The following is a 17,979-nucleotide window of genomic DNA, read 5'->3' as shown; positions in this document are numbered from 1 at the left end:
CAAAAGGTTGGCTCAGGCCATGATGCCAGGTTGTATGTTGAGTTTAAATGAAATACTTTGGAAAGATTGGGCGGGCCGTATTCAAACACTTGGCGGGCCGGATGTGGCCCCCGGGCCGTAGTTTGCCCACCCCTGCCTTAGCATCATCAATAGAGTACATCCTGTGTCTTATGTACACACTCAACACTTACAGTTGGTCTTAGTGTCAGCTTCACAAGCAAATGGCCAAGGTTGGAAACAGGATTCCGATGCTCCGACTACCCCAATATTATATATATATATAATATAATATATATAATATATATATATATATAATATTCCATCTATGAACAAGGATCCTACGTATTTCACAGACCAGTTTGATCAACAATTAACCACCACAACCTTATGTGCTTGCACACGCACACACACACTAACACACACACACAAACACACACATCCGAGATTGACACATAGCCACACACCACTGATCCACCTAGGGGAGCGGTCCCACCCCTGCGAGGGTGGAACCCGAGTGTAGGATCTAAATCTGTGACTTCCTAGTTGAAGGCTTCTTCCCTGACTCTTACGGCGGATGGACTGAAGCCCCAGCACCGCAATTTGGGAATCCTTCCAGGCCATTGTTTCACCAGAGATTAAAAATACAGAAAGTTGTGTCCGAATGATATCTTCTTGGGATGAACCAACTCCAACGTTTCATCTCCTTCATGAGTCCAACTGTGTTGCTGATGTATGTTTTAAATCACAATATGGCCTTTCTTGTTAGCATGCTATTAGCTAGCTAAGCAAAATGGCAACCGGAAGCAGAGGTTACATCGCACGTGTAGTCTAGATCAGGGGTGCTCATTAAGTTGATCGCGATCTACCGGTCGATCGCGGAGGTGGTACTGGTCGATCGCTGGTCGATCGCGGCGTGACATTAAAAAAATATCATCCCAGCATCAATGCCGTCACTTGATTGACATACAGGGCAGCCATTCAGATGACAACTGAATGTTGCCCTTCGGGCGACCAATCAAATCAAACAACGTCTCTAAGTGCAGCAGAACTTACGATGTCAGCCTATCATCCATCCCCGTTACTTGATTGACATACAGGACAACCAGTCAGATGACAACTGAATTTTGACCTTTAGGTCACCGCTCATGCGTAAACAACGATGCAAAGTGCTAAGCTAGTCGGCGAATTGCGAGATTTTAAGCCCTCGCTAAAGTTTATGGTCACTAAAATGAGTGAAGGAGCTGGACCAAGTAAAAAGGCAAAAACTGGACCAAGTAAAAAGGCAAAAAACATATCACTTCCATACGGATATGGAATATTATACGGATATTATGATACGGATATTATCCATGACTGATAAACATTTGGAAGTGTGCTTGAGGCTGGCTATCAGCAGCTACTGTCCGGACTATGCATCCCTGGCTGGTTCAATTCAGTGCAAGTCATCAAAGTAAACTCAGGTAATTACAAAAAATGTTAATAGTTAATTATGTGTGTTTTGCAATATTGTCTCATTTGGTTATGTAAGGTACATCAACATACATTGTACGTACAAATAATCCTCAATACATTTGAAAATAAATAGATGTTTTGCATTTTTGTAGTGGGTAGATCATTTTGACTCGGTCATTTTAAAAGTAGCTCGCATGCTGAAAAAGTGTGAGCACCCCTGGTGTAGATGAACAATAACGATGACATGGGCGTCACGTGACTAGAAGTGAGCTATTTTTATTATTAATATTAATATTATTATTATTAATATTTCCAGTGTCGACTCACCACAGTGGACGTTCTTGTCTTCTACTTCCAAGACAACACATGTATTATTCCAAGACCAGCCTTCTTCTTATGCTTTGGTCTGTCAGGTGGTATGATTTCACGCTCACCTTTTTATTATTATTTGGAATAGCAACTAAGCATCCAAATGTGTTGGACGGTTTCACACCTTCACCGTCAAGGGTCTTAGGAAGGGAGCATGCTGGGGTGAAGGCACAGGGCCAGATGTTCCTTCATGCAGGAACAGATGGCTGCTATGCTTTGTTTTAAGCAGATTGGATCAGGGATGCTTATTTCTATTAAAGACTGTTCTTTTTTTATTCAAGCAAAATGCTACAGACAATATCAGCAGATATAATAAATAGTAAATATTATTAATGATTGCTGTGTGGGGTGGATACATCACATTTCAAGCGCCTGTGTCCGTGGGTGAATCTTAAGGGAAAATGATGGATGGATGGATGGATGGATGGATGGATGGGTGGTGGTGCATAATATCCATAAGCTCATTTTGTGTTTTTTGCTAGCCAAGCGTCGGCCTCGCAGCCGTACAGGAAGTTGCATGGAGCATCTACGCATGGAAAGGTCACCCATGCGCATCTTTCCAGTCTGTTGCATCGATCTGTTCATCGCCAGCCTGTCAATCAGGCTTCCACGCTGCACTCAGCCCGTGTCCCACTTTGGGAGCCAGTAGCCTCCTTTCCCAAAGCCCCGTGGACTCATCCCTCACTTGGCCTTCCCTTCCGTAAGCGGCTCTTCAGTATTCACGCTATTCCCAGCTGGCTTGTGCCGCCACACATTTAGACCGTTGTCATGGCGTCCTTATTCAGCCGGGATGCTCACGTTCACTTCCTGGTTGGTTGTCACGGGAGACCAAGGCAGCATCCACTTGGCAGCACTGAACCATCGCTCAGTGGGCCCGTATCGGCACAGCGTTTTGGTTTCACGGGCGATATCGGCACAACCGTACTGGTTTCACAGGCGATATCGGCACAGCTGTATTGGCTTAAGGGGCGATATCGGCACAGCCGTATTGGTTTCATGGGCGATATCGGCACAGCCGTATTGGCTTCACGGGCGATATCGGCACAGCCGTTTTGGTTTCACGGGCGATATCGGCACAGCTGTATTGGCTTAAGGGGCGATATCGGCACAGCCGTTTTGGTTTCACGGGCGATATCGGCACAGCTGTATTGGCTTATGGGGCGATATCGGCACAGCCGTATTGGTTTCATGGGCGATATCGGCACAGCCGTATTGGCTTCACGGGCGATATCGGCACAGCCGTATTGGCTTAAGGGGCAATATCGGCACAGCTGTTTTGGTTTCACTGGCGATATCGGCACAGCCGTATTGGCTTCACGGGCGATATCGGCACAGCCGTATTGGCTTCACGGGCGATATCGGCACAGCCGTATTGGCTTAAGGGGCAATATCGGCACAGCTGTTTTGGTTTCACTGGCGATATCGGCACAGCCGTATTGGCTTAAGGAGCGATATCGGCACAGCCGTATTGGCTTCACGGGCGATATCGGCACAGCCGTATTGGCTTCACGGGCGATATCGGCACAGCCGTTTTGGTTTCACGGGCGATATGGGCACAGCTGTATTGGCTTAAGGGGCGATATCGGAACAACCGTATTGGTTTCACAGGCGATATCGGCACAGCCGTACTGGTTTCACAGGCGATATCGGCACAGCTGCATTGGCTTAAGGGGCGATATCGGCACAGCCGTATTGGTTTCATGGGCGATATTGGCACAGCCGTATTGGCTTCACGGGCGATATTGGCACAGCTGTATTGGCTTAAGGGGCGATATCGGCACAACCGTATTGGCTTCACGGGCGATATCGGCACAGCCGTTTTGGTTTCACAGGCGATATCGGCACAGCCGTATTGGCTTCACGGGCGATATCGGCACAGCCGTATTGGCTTCACGGGCGATATCGGCACAGCCGTATTGGCTTCACGGGCGATATCGGCACAGCCGTATTGGTTTTACGGGCAATATCGGCACAGCCGTATTGGCTTAAGGGGCGATATCGGCACAACCGTATTGGCTTAAGGGGCGATATCGGCACAACCGTATTGGCTTAAGGGGCGATATCGGCACAGCCGTATTGGCTTAAGGGGCGATATCGGCACAGCCGTATTGGCTTCACGGGCGATATCGGCACAGCCGTTTTGGTTTCACGGGCGATATCGGCACAGCTGTATTGGCTTAAGGGGCGATATCGGCACAACCGTATTGGTTTCACAGGCGATATCGGCACAGCCATATGAGCCAACGGCTGATACGGGCATATCGATACTGGGCTACCGGCTGATACGGGCATATAACGGATGGCATCCAGTATGGATGTGCACGTGTGTGTTATCGTCACTTCCTAAAGCTGAAGAGCCGTACTTGGTGTCAAGTTGACTGTTGGGCTTCTAGCTAGACTCTCATTGCAAAGGTCGCAGGTTCGAGCCCACCACGGTGCACAGGGCTAGCTGAAGCAGGGGAGTTACATTAGCCTGAAAATGAGATATCAGCTCCTATTGGTATCGGGGTTTTGCCGTTAGTAATATTGGTGTGCAAGTCATAGGAATAGTGATTGCAGTATTTTTGCACATTTTTAGTTAAAAAAGTGCTAAAGGTTTGCCAGAGACCCCCCCCCCCTCCCACCCCTACCAGCTGCTTGGAGCATGTGCCCGAATACAGTGCACCTTGCTCCGCCTCCTCTATCCTCTGCTTCTCCTGGTCGTCGTGACCTTCTTTCCTCCAGGTGTGTACAAACTACACTTCCATCGAAATTGACAAAGATGGATTGGTTATTGGCGCCATATCGGTCTGGAGAAGCAGGAAGTCCTCAGCAGAAAGACATTATGCATCGCTATTAAAAAGCATCATCCAAGGGGATGTTATGAAGAAAACAACTGGATAGCTTCAGTTTTATCCCCGCTTTGAGTCATTTCCTGTCCTGACAGGAAAGTGCACGCCCCACACCGACATCCCATCCACCCCCAGACGGGGAAATGACCGCTAGAAAGCCGCCAAAGCTTTTCCTTGATCCCTGATGATTGTTTGGTCCTCTCGGTCTTCGTCTCATCAGCTGCCATTTCACTCCAACTAGCCTAGCTTTAGGATGCTCTGCTTTGACGAAAGTCATCCAACCCGCCCCTGACCCCTGACCCATGACCCATGACCCATGACCCAGCAGCTACAAGATGAATACGCTTATGTTGCTCATTTCACCAGGATCAAACAGGGTGAGGAAAGCAACGCAAAGTAGAGTCCCATGATTCCTGCATCGACGGACCGCGGAATGGGCCAATGGAAAAGGAATTTACTGTTCAAGGCGGAATCAGGCAGGTGATGTAATGACGCTGCGATGACGTCAGTCTCTCAATCTCATCACAAACACTAATTCCCACCTCGGGAGCTAGCGGGGTTAGCTTAGCTTAGCAGCGCTTGCTGTGTGTATGAGATGTTGTGACCCCCCCACTAGCTGTGTAAAGAATATATCTTAATTATTATATATTATTATTATTATTATTATTATATATATTATATATTATATATTATATATATTATATATTATATATTAATATAAATTATATATTAATAACACAGCTGGAATTAAACTGGGGACTACGTCTTCCTTAAAGGGATAGTATGGATCTTTGACGTGACGTCATGTGACATTCCCACCAGCAATGTAGTACGTCAACGGTGACTTATTTGTCAAGGAACATAGGAACCGCTGTGGAATATGGAATCATCACACATCCAAGTATGGACAGGCGAGAAGCAACCATAACGGCAAGCGATTGGTGAGGTCTGATTTTTTTGGAGGAAGCATTTTTGCAATGAAATATGTATTACAGATGTATTACAGATGTATTACAGGAAAGGACACGCCCCACAAGCACGGGCAATGCGTGCACAGGCTGACATCCCAAGAGACAAGTTATCCAAAAAGCATCCACTCCATGCTGGTAGAATAAGATCAAATAATGTCCGAGGTCAGAAACACAATTCTAAAAATATCAACCGTATTTCTTAGGGCCCAACAATGAAAGCCGGAAGAGAAGGAATATTGATATTTGCTATCCGAGCCCTCAGGTGTGCCGGAGAGCTGAGTTTGACCCGGATGAACGCCAGCGTGCGTTTGTACACGTAAGCGTGGGCGCCAGGATCATTCGCTATCGATGTGCTCTCACTCCTCATACTGAGGAGACCAAAGCCGAGGGGGTGACGTGAGGACACACGGCGGAGTATACAGCCTCGCCATTGTCAGTCTCATGCATGAGAATGTGATGTGGGATCAAATGACGGGAGATTCATCAAGCAACTTCTGATGCATGGAGAGAACCAGAGAACCACCCTGATTGTTCTTCAGCGGAATGACATTCCCTCCTTTCATAACCACTGCCTGTTTAGGGAATGTTGGAAATATATCTCTTGGTTGAAGAAGCGAGGAGGTCTCAGGCCGTGTCTCCTTTTGACCGGTTGATCCACACTGCGTTGGATCAGTAAATAGTCCCATCCGCACCAGACCGTTTTAGTGGGCACAACGATGTCATACACCCGGCACATCTCCATTGGCGGACCAAAACCACATGACACCAAAACAACAGAAGAAGAGAGACTGCATGTGCTCGAGGTCGATGGTCTTCCACTTGTGTGGATTGTCTGGCCTGAGGACCAAGCGACTTACTTCAGCAAGTCACTTTGGTCTTAGACCACAAACGTTACTCCGTTCAAGCCCATACGACAACTTCCTGCTTTGGAATGACCAACTGTGCCTGTTGATTTGTCCGCATCAAATACCAGGACATTCCTACCAGGACATTCCGACTAGCACATCCCTATCAGGAGAGGATAGAGGGGGAGGAGCCACCTGCTGTGGCCCAGCAAGGTGCACTGTATTCGGGCACACGCTCCGAGCCGCTGGTGTGTCACCACGGAGGTCTCTGGCGAACCTTTTGCACCTTTTAAAAGCTGTGGTCCTGGTGTTTCAGGTGGTCACTGAGGTTTTTTGTGTGCTCTGTTTTTTTTTCCCCTCATGGCGAAGCATTTGGGAGCAAATATGCTCATTTTCGACCTTTTGTATTGAGTTGTGTACTCCTATAGAGCAGTGACAAGAAGGCTTTTGTGATCTTCCAGAATCCGCACCTATTCCAGCTGTGTTTCCTTGGCTTTCCAAAATGGTCCATTTTCATTTATTCCACACACCGCCCGCCTCCGGGCACGCCCACTCCGTTGTGGTTGGTCCCACTCAACTTGTACACAGACGCCCATATAAGGAAGTCCGGCTCACTGTGATGTCACAGTCAGCTAGTGTTAGAAAAACTCTCTGAATCTTCTTTCAGGGCTCACTTCTAAGTGGACAAACCTTATTATGTGAACCTTTGGTACGGTTTACCACCAGAATACGACATTTGAACTAATTTATACCACTTTGGTACGGTTTAACACCAGAATACGACATTCTAACTCATTTATACCACTTTGGTACGGTTTAACACCTGAAACATTCTAACTAATTTATACCACTTTGGTACGGTTTAACACCAGAATACGACATTCTAACTAATTTATACGACTTTGGTACGGTTTAACACCTGAAACATTCTAACTAATTTATACCACTTTGGTACGGTTTAACACCTGAAACTGTTCCTGTTTTGACAGGAAGTCATTTGCCGTTTGCCAATATTTTTGTTTGGTGTCAATGGAAGCTGATCTGAAGAGCCACTGAAGATGGGCTTTAAGCCTCGGACGCAAACGGACGAACAATTTTTGGGGGTCTTCCCCAAATTGCTGCGTTTTGCACACCCAACGTACAACCTGAGGCTGCTGGAACGTACGACTGTGGCTTACGTACGCACATAAGTTGTTAGACCAACGTCCGTCAACCTTCAAATAAAGTCATCAACTTCTCATATGAAGGATGCAGGAAGTACAGATGTAAGATCCGTATGGGATACATGATTGGTTCTGCACGTGTGAGGCCTACGTCGCTTCCTCCACTCACAAGGTTTTTATTGAACACTTTGGCAACGTCACTGGCTGTCATATTTATTGATTTATTTTTCCATTTATGAAGACAAATGGTCAATAACCATATTGGGGGTTCTTTTCCGTGCTTGGCCAGCATGTAGATGGTGACCTCATGCAGCGCACCCACAGATGTGCCACAGGCGTACACGTAAATAATATAAATATACTGTATGTACTGCAACAGAGACAACAAAAAGAGGAAGAAACACAATCCAGCGTATGGAAGCATTTCCATATCAAATAATTCAAGTCAGGTCTTAGCCTCATGAAGACATTTCCAGCATCTTTCCAAGACCGTGTGAGGGAATGACGTCAGAGCAGCGTGGCCGTCTTTCCTCATTGGGAAGTTCCCTGCCATGGAATTGCCAACACAGCTGGAATCCCGCTTTGAATGAAACGACGCTCGCGTCACCGGGTCGGATATACATAACGCTCCGATTGTAAACAAGGCTGCTTTTGCTTGAGGTTGGGAGGACCTCATAGTCCCAAAAAAACATGGCGCCCCCCCCCCCCCCTCCCAACGTGAGCCCATTGTGGGCACCCCACTCTTCAATTAGGCTACAAGAAAGCTGACTGCTTCTAATTTGGGGATCGAAGTTAAAATAGATTGTGGGCAGTTGTTGAGATGACGGGCTGTAAAATCTAAGCGGGAGGTTCTCTCACAAAGTTCATCTACACATTGTACACACATTGTACACACATTGTACACACATTGTACACACATTGTACACATTCCTAGCTGTTCATATGCTTGTTCTTTGTGTTAGCCGCTATGATAACAATGTTGCTATAGCTATGTTTATAGACAGGTCAGTTATGCTAATACAAAATGGCGTACTTTTTTGAATGGATGTGTCCCATTACGTGCATCGTTAGCGCCCACATGCTAGCAGTTTTCCTTTCATGTGACAGTGCCACTTCCATCTGACTATTATCATTCCTAGTAGCGATCCCACGGACGCAGTCTGGCTTTTGGCTTCTGGCTTCCTCTTCCTGTTTGGCTCTAACTTCCTGTCAGTAAAGATTGTAGAGAAACCAAAAGCTGTCTTCTCCATTTTGGAGTCACGATGGAAGAGAGAAGAATGGCGACTGTTCCCGTTACGTCCCGTACTGTGTTGGATGCTTCATACTGCAACCTTTCTTTCTTTTTAGACACCTTTGGCTCGTCCGGCAATTTGACTTTGTAGGGATTTCTTTTTGGATTAGCCACTGGTAGTGATTGTCAGTTGAGTATTATCTACCAGGTTGGTATCTGCTAGGTTGGTATCTGCTAGGTTGGTATCTGCCAAGTGTGTTGGTATCTACCAGGTTGGTATCTGCCAGGTTGGTATCTGCCAGGTGTGTTGGTATCTGCCAGGTTGGTATCTGCCAGGTTGGTATCTACCAGGTTGGTATCTACCAGGTTGGTAAATGTCAGGTTGGTATCTACCAGGTTGGTATCTACCAGGTTGGTATCTACCAGGTTGGTATCTGCCAGGTTGGTATCTACCAGGTTGGTATCTGCTAGGTTGGTATCTACCAGGTTGGTATCTGCTAGGTTGGTATCTACCAGGTTGGTATCTGCCAGGTTGGTATCTACCAAGTGTGTTGGTATCTACCAGGTTGGTATCTGCCAGGTTGGTATCTGCTAGGTTGGTATCTACCAGGTGTGTTGGTATCTGCCAGGTTGGTATCTACCAGGTTGGTATCTACCAGGTTGGTATCTGCCAGGTTGGTATCTGCCAGGTTGGTATCTACCAGGTTGGTATCTGCCAGGTTGGTATCTGCTAGGTTGGTATCTACCAGGTTGGTATCTGCTAGGTTGGTATCTGCCAGGTTGGTATCTGCCAGGTGTGTTGGTATCTGCTAGGTTGGTATCTGCCAGGTTGGTATCTGCCAAGTGTGTTGGTATCTGCCAGGTTGGTATCTACCAGGTTGGTATCTGCCAGGTTGGTATCTACCAGGTTGGTATCTACCAGGTTGGTATCTGCCAGGTTGGTATCTACCAGGTTGGTATCTACCAGGTTGGTATCTACCAGGTTGGTATCTGCCAGGTTGGTATCTACCAGGTTGGTATCTGCCAGGTTGGTATCTACCAGGTTTGTATCTGCCAGGTTGGTATCTACCATGTATCTGCCAGGCTGGTATCTACCAGGTTGGTATCTGCCAGGTTGGTATCTGCCAGGTTGGTATCTGCCAGGTTGGTATCTGCTAGGTTGGTATCTACCAGGTTGGTATCTGCTAGGTTTGTATCTACCAGGTTGGTATCTGCTAGGTTTGTATCTACCAGGTTGGTATCTGCTAGGTTGGTATCTACCAGGTTGGTATCTGCCAGGTTGGTATCTGCCACGTGTGTTGGTATCTACCAGGTTGGTATCTGCCAAGTGTGTTGGTATCTACCAGGTTGGTATCTACCAGGTTGGTATCTACCAGGTTGGTATCTGCCAGGTGTGTTGGTATCTGCCAGGTGTGTTGGTATCTGCCAGGTTGGTATCTGCCAAGTGTGTTGGTATCTACCAGGTTGGTATCTGCCAGGTGTGTTGGTATCTGCCAGGTGTGTTGGTATCTGCCAGGTTGGTATCTGCCAAGTGTGTTGGTATCTACCAGGTTGGTATCTGCCAGCTTGGTATCTGCCAGGTGTGTTTGTATTTGCTAGGTTGGTATCTGCCAGGTTGGTATCTGCCAAGTGTGTTGGTATCTGCCAGGTTGGTATCTGCCAGGTTGGTATCTACCAGGTTGGTATCTGCCAGGTTGGTATCTGCCAGGTTGGTATCTGCCAGGTGTGTTGGTATCTGCCAGGTTGGTATCTGCCAGGTTGGTATCTGCCAGGTTGGTATCTGCCAGGTGTGTTGGTATCTGCCAGGTCGGTATCTGCCAGGTTGGTATCTACCAGGTCGGTATCTGCCCATGTGCTGAGTGAAACTCCACCCACTTGTGAAAGCGTTTGCCGCCTAGCTAGGGGAGTGGCCTATATAGTCAGGTGACCTTAGGCAGGAGCTGAGGTTTGTGGTTTTTGGTGTCAGACCAAACCAGAGTTGACGTGTTGGAAGTTCTACGGCCTTCCTGTCTCCTCTGCACTCTGCAAAGCCGAGTGGTGCATACGGCTTGTGTGCCCCCCCCCCACCCCCACACACACACCCCCGTCATCACACACTGGTCTGTCTGTCGTCCGACACAAAACAAGTGGACCATTTTAACTTCTCGTGCAAATCACAAGCGGGGGGTGGGGGGGGGGGTGATTGAAAAGAAGGATCTGTCCAACATTCCGTGCCAGTAGCTCGCCGTCCATCTTCGTCACGCATCTCACAGCTAAATGAACGGAAAGATGATTCACAATCTAGCCCCTTTGTGCCTTTAGTGCCCACGTTCTTTGGTGGGGGGGGGGGGGGGGGCTTGTCTGGTGGTCTTCTGGAAGTACTTGAGGTCTTGTGGTGGTCATTATGGTGTCTCCACTGAGACAGACAGGAAGACAACTGGGCAACAATCCACACTAGAGAAAGCCTGGTTGATGCAGAAAGCCAGGATGGGGGGGGGGGGGGTCCTGGGGGGGTCCTGAGGGGGTCCTGCTTCCTACTTATGCAAGCGGGTGCAAACTGCAGGCTTCTGTTGAGCAGCAAAAGACAGCAGCAGTTCTTTGGTAGCACCAACCGTGGAAATGGAAGTCATCCGCCCACGTCCATATCTTGGCCACCTCCGCTTCTTAGCCCTGAGGTGTAAAGTTGTGAAGCTCATGGCGCCGCATGGCAAGCCCCGCCTTCCAGGAAGCGCCGGCTCTTATTTTTACTTCAGTAGGCAAAACACTTGAAGCTCAAGAAGCAGAAGAACTGACCAGAAATGGAAGTGTAGTTTGTACACGCCCGCAGTAGGAGGATTCTAATCAAGCATCGTGACATTACTGCTAGCACGTCACTGTCGCTACCACCAGGAGAACCAGAGGATAGAGGGGGAGGAGCCGCCTGCTATGGCCCAGCAAGGTGCACTGTATTCGGGCACACACTCCGAGGAGCTGGCATGGCGCCATAGAAGTCTTTGGCAAACCTTATGTGCTTCTTGAATAAGTTTCAGTAGGCTGATAAGGTTTTTGTGTGCTTGATGGGTCCCCCCCCCCCCCATGGAGGAGAATTTGGTACAGCCAAATTCCTCAAAATGCCCTCAAATTCCCTCATATCGGCCTGATGGTCATCACTGTGCACCCCCATAAAAACCCATTTCAGCATTTGTCAGGTTGGCACTCGTGTCTCGACTGGACTTGCATGGCAGCAAACCACCCAAAGGGGCAAACCACCTTTCAGGGTGCTTTGAGGTGTGGACTCCTGTAGAGCAGTACACACCATCACCCGAATCTGCACCTCTTTCTGCCGGGTTTCCATGGACTTCCTGCTTCCGACTCAAACGGTCTGTTTCATTTACTCCACCCCCGACCATCCTCTAGGCACGCCCACTCTGCTGTGATTGGTCACACTCCCAAGCGCTCCCAAGGACTTCCGGATACGTAGGTCCACATGTACCGAGTGCAGGTAATCTGCAGCCCATATAAGGAAGTCCGTATCGCCATGACAACCGTAGAATTGTAAAAGCGAGCGTGCAGATCCAGAAGTGGAAAAAACACAATAGTTCCCCCTTAAGTCCACAATCTTGAACCGGTCCTAATGTAAAAATGCAGAACCGCCCCACCAGCAACTGTCGGGATTGGGGGATGGATGGATGGAGTCCAAGTTGGGAAGTTAGTCTGAGTGCCTCCACAGATGATATTCCTTTGGAACTGTTTATTTCTTAACAAACTCCCCAAGACGTCTTCTTCTGCTGGGCTTCATTGTGAGGAGAACGTCGGTGGGAGGGACGTTCCTGGCTTTGGCGGACCGCCGCTTCATGGGATCTCCATTGCCGGCATCGGTCATTGTGTTCCTCAAATCCTCGTGCGGATTCATGAGCGTGATAGACGGCAGCAACGTCCGTGGCTAAACCTCAAGGTGGAGCAACGTGTCCGTCTTAAAAGGTTAAAGAGCTTAAGTTCCTGTCTGTCCCACAGACGACTCAACCTGGTCAGGCCTCGTTTGAAAGCCGAGTCCGGGGATTTGAACGTGCGCTGACCCATTTGTAAAAGCAAGCTAGATTGACTTCCAATAACCGAGACAAATGTTCTAGTCATGTCTTAGCAGAGCCAACGACGGCCAATCAATGAAGCAGGATTGTTTATGAAGTGGATGTCAACAGAAGATGTGGAGACACAAAACATGTCTGCCGTGGAGCAGCGTTGTTTTCCTCAACGAAATGATTTGGCAGACGAGCTAAGCTTGGCTCTTCCACGAGGAAAACGGGATGAATCCTAAGGGAGTTTCTGTTGACAAGGTGAGGCCGGACGGAAGTGTTAGTGGGCGGTCCATCGCAGTGGTCCCACCCCACCACTTTCAGGGCGGAGTGACCCAGTGCCTCACACCACTGCCAAAAGGTAAGGGGCAAGGGCCCCCACTCCAATGCCTCAGGTCAGCGATCTGTGGCCAGTAGGAAACAAGAAGATCATATGGACAACCCAACTAGGCGTAACGTTATGTTCGTACACGGCGAGATGTCTTGGTCCAAGTCCGCCATCATCATCAGTATTTGTGGTCGCACAAAGACACGCTGCTGTTTTTGATGGAAGTAACGCCAGATGCCATCAGGCAGGCTTGTGATGGTTGAAATGATCCAAATATGTCGAAACCAACACTGCTATGCAGATGCTAGCACAAAGACGCTAGCACAAAGACGCTAGCACAAAGACGCTAGCACAAGGACGCTAGCACAAGGACGCTAGCACAAAGACGCTAGCACAAGGACGCTAGCACAAAGACGCTAGCACAAGGACGCTAGCACAAGGACGCTAGCACAAAGACGCTAGCACAAGGACGCTAGCACAAAGACGCTAGCACAAAGACGCTAGCACAAGGACGCTAGCACAAAGACGCTAGCACAAGGACGCTAGCACAAGGACGCTAGCACAAAGACGCTAGCACAAGGACGCTAGCACAAAGACGCTAGCACAAGGACGCTAGCACAAGGACGCTAGCACAAAGACGCTAGCACAAAGCCCCTCAATTTGCATTCAATTTAAAGTTCATTTGACGTATTGACAAAGAACGGTAATTCTACCAAACCACCAACTTCTCTGCACGACTGGAACACGTGGTCGTGATGATCATTTTCATGCGGCGACATTAAAAACGCCAAAGATCAGAAGTTTCCGCTGGTTTGTCTTCTGCTCTGAAAAGCTCCAAACAATCCAACCAATGTCCTCCTCCTTTTCATGTGGAAGTGGTTGGACGATGCAGAAGACCCACATATTTTTGTATCCAGATGCTCGTTGTGTTCGTACGATGAGTTCTGACTTCATCCAGCGGCTCAAATGGAAGCCAAACGAAGCCAACATGAATACGTTCCTGCCACCAAATATTCCACTTCCATATCTGCCGTGTCCACATTCAGACATACGGAATACTTAATTAATCCCTTTGGGATTCCCTCAGGGAAATTGGCATTTGTGATTTTCCCTTTTTTTTACAAACTGGTTCACCCATGGAGGGGTTCCCACAGGCCTGCAATCTATCTGTGGTGACGGCCCACCAAATGACATCCACCCCTCCATCACACTTTGAACATCTCCTCTGGTTTTTCAGAGATTCATGAATTCCTGGTCCACGACGGCCAAGTATGAGGCCAAAAATATCGAAAGACAAGTCGTGTGCAGTATTCTGCTGGTATGTAGTATTCTGGTGGTATGTAGTATTAAGGTGGTATGTAGTATTCTGGTGGTATGTAGTATTCTGGTGGTATGTAGTATTCTGCTGGTATGTAGTATTCTGGTGGTATGTAGTATTCTGCTGGTATGTAGTATTCTGCTGGTATGTAGTATTCTGCTGGTATGTAGTATTCTGCTGGTATGTAGTATTAAGGTGGTATGTAGTAGTCTGGTGGTATGTAGTATTCTGCTGGTATGTAGTATTCTGCTGGTATGTAGTATTCTGGTGGTATGTAGTATTCTGCTGGTATGTAGTATTCTGGTGGTATGTAGTATTCTGGTGGTATGTAGTATTCTGCTGGTATGTAGTATTCTGCTGGTATGTAGTATTCTGGTGGTATGTAGTATTCTGCTGGTATGTAGTATTCTGCTGGTATGTAGTATTCTGCTGGTATGTAGTATTCTGGTGGTATGTAGTATTCTGCTGGTATGTAGTATTCTGGTGGTATGTAGTATTCTGCTGGTATGTAGTATTCTGCTGGTATGTAGTATTCTGGTGGTATGTAGTATTCTGGTGGTATGTAGTATTCTGGTGGTATGTAGTATTCTGGTGGTATGTAGTATTCTGCTGGTATGTAGTATTCTGCTGGTATGTAGTATTCTGGTGGTATGTAGTATTCTGGTGGTATGTAGTACTCTGGTGGTATGTAGTATTCTGCTGGTATGTAGTATTCTGCTGGTATGTAGTATTCTGGTGGTATGTAGTATCAGTAGGCATCAGTAATGGCAAAAAAGTTCTCATTCCGTGTGGAAGTGGTACATGCTCGGCCTCTACTTCGTCCTTCTTCCCCACTCTGTCTAAAAACCTTTTTGAAGTTTAGAACAAATCAATTGGAGGCTAACTCGTTAGCTGGCTAGCTTGCTAAATGCTATGAGCAGCAGATGTCTGTTTGGCCCTGCAGGGATCCCGTAGCCTGGTCCTTTGTGTTGTGCAATGGCGTGTAGACAAAGAATACACATTCCTGACGGACTTAAATACGGGTCTTCTCCAGGTTTAGAATAGGAGGAAGATCTTTGGGACTTGCTTATTTTAGCAGCAGGATGAAATGGGTGAGCCCCCCCCCAACCCCCCCCTGAGGGACGGAGGATCATTCAGCACCGTCAGCATGGCAGCTCTTGTCCTGCATCCTTCCCAAGGTGACTTCTGCTGCTGGCGGGCGGAGCCTGGAAAACGCTATTTCCCGTCTATGCCTGGTCCGCGCACACACACACTCAGACACGCACACACACACACACACACACACACATACACACACACACACACACACACGCTTCATCCACATTTAGACAACATGCCATCCTTGTTCTCCTAAATATGAAGCAACTGCTCCTGGTCCAGCAAATGAAGATCCTGGTCTGTAGTCCGCACATTTTGCTCTCGGCTGCTTTCAAGCAAAGAGAGCAAGGCTTTTTGTCAGCTGTGGGAGTGGAGCGCCCACGCCACAGTCCTCACACCTCCCACACCATCACACAGGAAGATGATTAGGAGTTTGAGAGGAGCGTCTGTGTGCTTCTGGAGACACGGAACAAAGCTTCCGTTTCCATGGAGGGAGCTTTTCCGTGCACCTCGCAGGTCTGGGATAAAACATCAGCATCTGGGCCTTCAGTGGGCAGCCCCCGGTGGGGGGGGGGGGCGACGTGGCTCTTATTGCTCCTAAAGTATTTTTAGGAGAAACATCTGATCTGCGTTTCATCACCACGACCATGTCAAGCTTCTAAAACCATGGGAATGTACCAAAGGACCATAACTTGACAATGTGGGGGGGGGGGGGGGTCACCGCCATCATTACATCATTATGATCAGACAACACCCACAGACGGGAAACCCACATTTACTAATTTACAAATGACAAGCCGAGCATTCCAGAGTTCCATGGAATTGTCTTCTTTGATTCCCAACATTCCCAACAGGCTATCTTCATGTCGTAGCACGGCGTAGTCTCTACGATTGGTGCACCCCGCCCACTCCTTTTTGCTCTTGCCTGTGACATCACCATGATAGCCCCCCCCCACAAAAACCCTTATCAGCCATCAGTACAAAAGGCTCCATGAGACCTCCGTGGCGTCACACATCGTGCCCGAATACGGTGCACCTTGCTGGGCCTGGGCAGGTGCCCCCTCCCCCTCTATGCTCTGGTTCTCCTGGTGGTCGTGATGTGCTGGTCATGTGATGGTATTGGTATTGTCTTGGTATTGATTAGGACAAACTAACACATCCTACTTGGTTCCAGTCCTTCTGCCCTCCAGGTGTACACAAACTGGGCTTAAATCCATTTTTAATCAGTAGGTATAAAAACGTTATTGATACCAAAACGGTTCTGAGAAGTTATGGTGCATCCCAATCACGAAATCCGAGGTATGGGCGTACACGTAAATAGGCCACCCTCGCGTGTGTGTCATCTATTTTAGTCCTGGTTCAAGTCCAAGTCCTCTTGGGGGTAAGGTGTTCTCATTTCCTCCATCTTTACTCTTCCTCTCGCTTCTTCAGTCTTTCTGCCGCTAATTGATTAAGAGGATTCAACCTGCTGCTGCAGTCTTAAGCAAAGACCACAATCTTGGCCTCCAGATCAGGACGCTGCAAGCAGAGGTGATGATGCAACTCCCCACTGATGTGTTTCCCCTCAGGGCAATTTGAAGCCACACAAACGGCCACAAGGGGGCACAAGATGAGAGATCATTTGGAAGGAAAAGTCACATGACAGGAAGGAGGAAGTCGGGGAACGTGGAGGTTACGCATCAACACGTGCACGCGTGCGCACACGTGCACACACATAGTTCAGTTCCATGTGAAAATTGTAAATACAGTAAACCTCGGATATATCGGACTCGGATATATCGGAAATTCGCTCACAACGGACAGATAAAAAAGAACCGATTTTTCTGTAATGCATTTCCAATAAAAATTCATTGCATGTATCGGATTTTTTATCACGGATTTCGCCTATTTCGGACAAAATCTCCAGTCCCGTTCCAATGCATTTCCATTAAATTTCCCTGGCATATATCGGATGGCCGCATCGTGGCGCTCCGATTCGCCGAATCGTGACAGGCCGCTATATGACGTCATTTGCAGCGTTTGCAGCGTTGCCTGCGCGTCCAGGTACATTGGAAACATAGTCAAGGAAGTGCCTTTTTATAACGGATAAAATCCCATTTACGCATATACCGGATATAAATCCCATATATGCGTAAAATGGACATTTTCCGGTATACGCATATAACGGATTTTGCTTATATCGGACAAAACCAGTGGGAACAATTGAATCCGATATATCCGAGGTTTACTGTAGTTGATGGTGTTATATTTGTAAATAATAGATTTTAGCTAGCAATGTATCTTTCTCTTCTAGTCGGGAGCTGATATTGTCCTGAAACTTAGCGATGTTCTACTGCTGATTA

The 17,979-nt window shown here is 47.7% G+C and overlaps 2 protein-coding genes across 4 annotated transcripts in view; one reads left to right on the top strand and one right to left on the bottom strand.

Annotated features, from left to right (window-relative positions):
• itga11a (integrin, alpha 11a) overlaps positions 1–17,979 on the top strand; it is a 90,158-nt gene that overhangs the window by 5,394 nt on the left and 66,785 nt on the right. The gene's annotated exons all lie outside the window — the stretch shown is intronic.
• Positions 1–17,979, bottom strand: part of coro2ba (coronin, actin binding protein, 2Ba) — a 32,743-nt gene that overhangs the window by 13,646 nt on the left and 1,118 nt on the right. The gene's annotated exons all lie outside the window — the stretch shown is intronic.

Source organism: Doryrhamphus excisus, chromosome 12 (assembly GCF_030265055.1).
Source record: "Doryrhamphus excisus isolate RoL2022-K1 chromosome 12, RoL_Dexc_1.0, whole genome shotgun sequence".
Lineage (NCBI taxonomy): Eukaryota > Metazoa > Chordata > Actinopteri > Syngnathiformes > Syngnathidae > Doryrhamphus > Doryrhamphus excisus.
The sequence above is the reverse complement of the archived record's forward strand: the minus strand, read 5'-3'. Positions and strand labels throughout refer to the sequence as shown.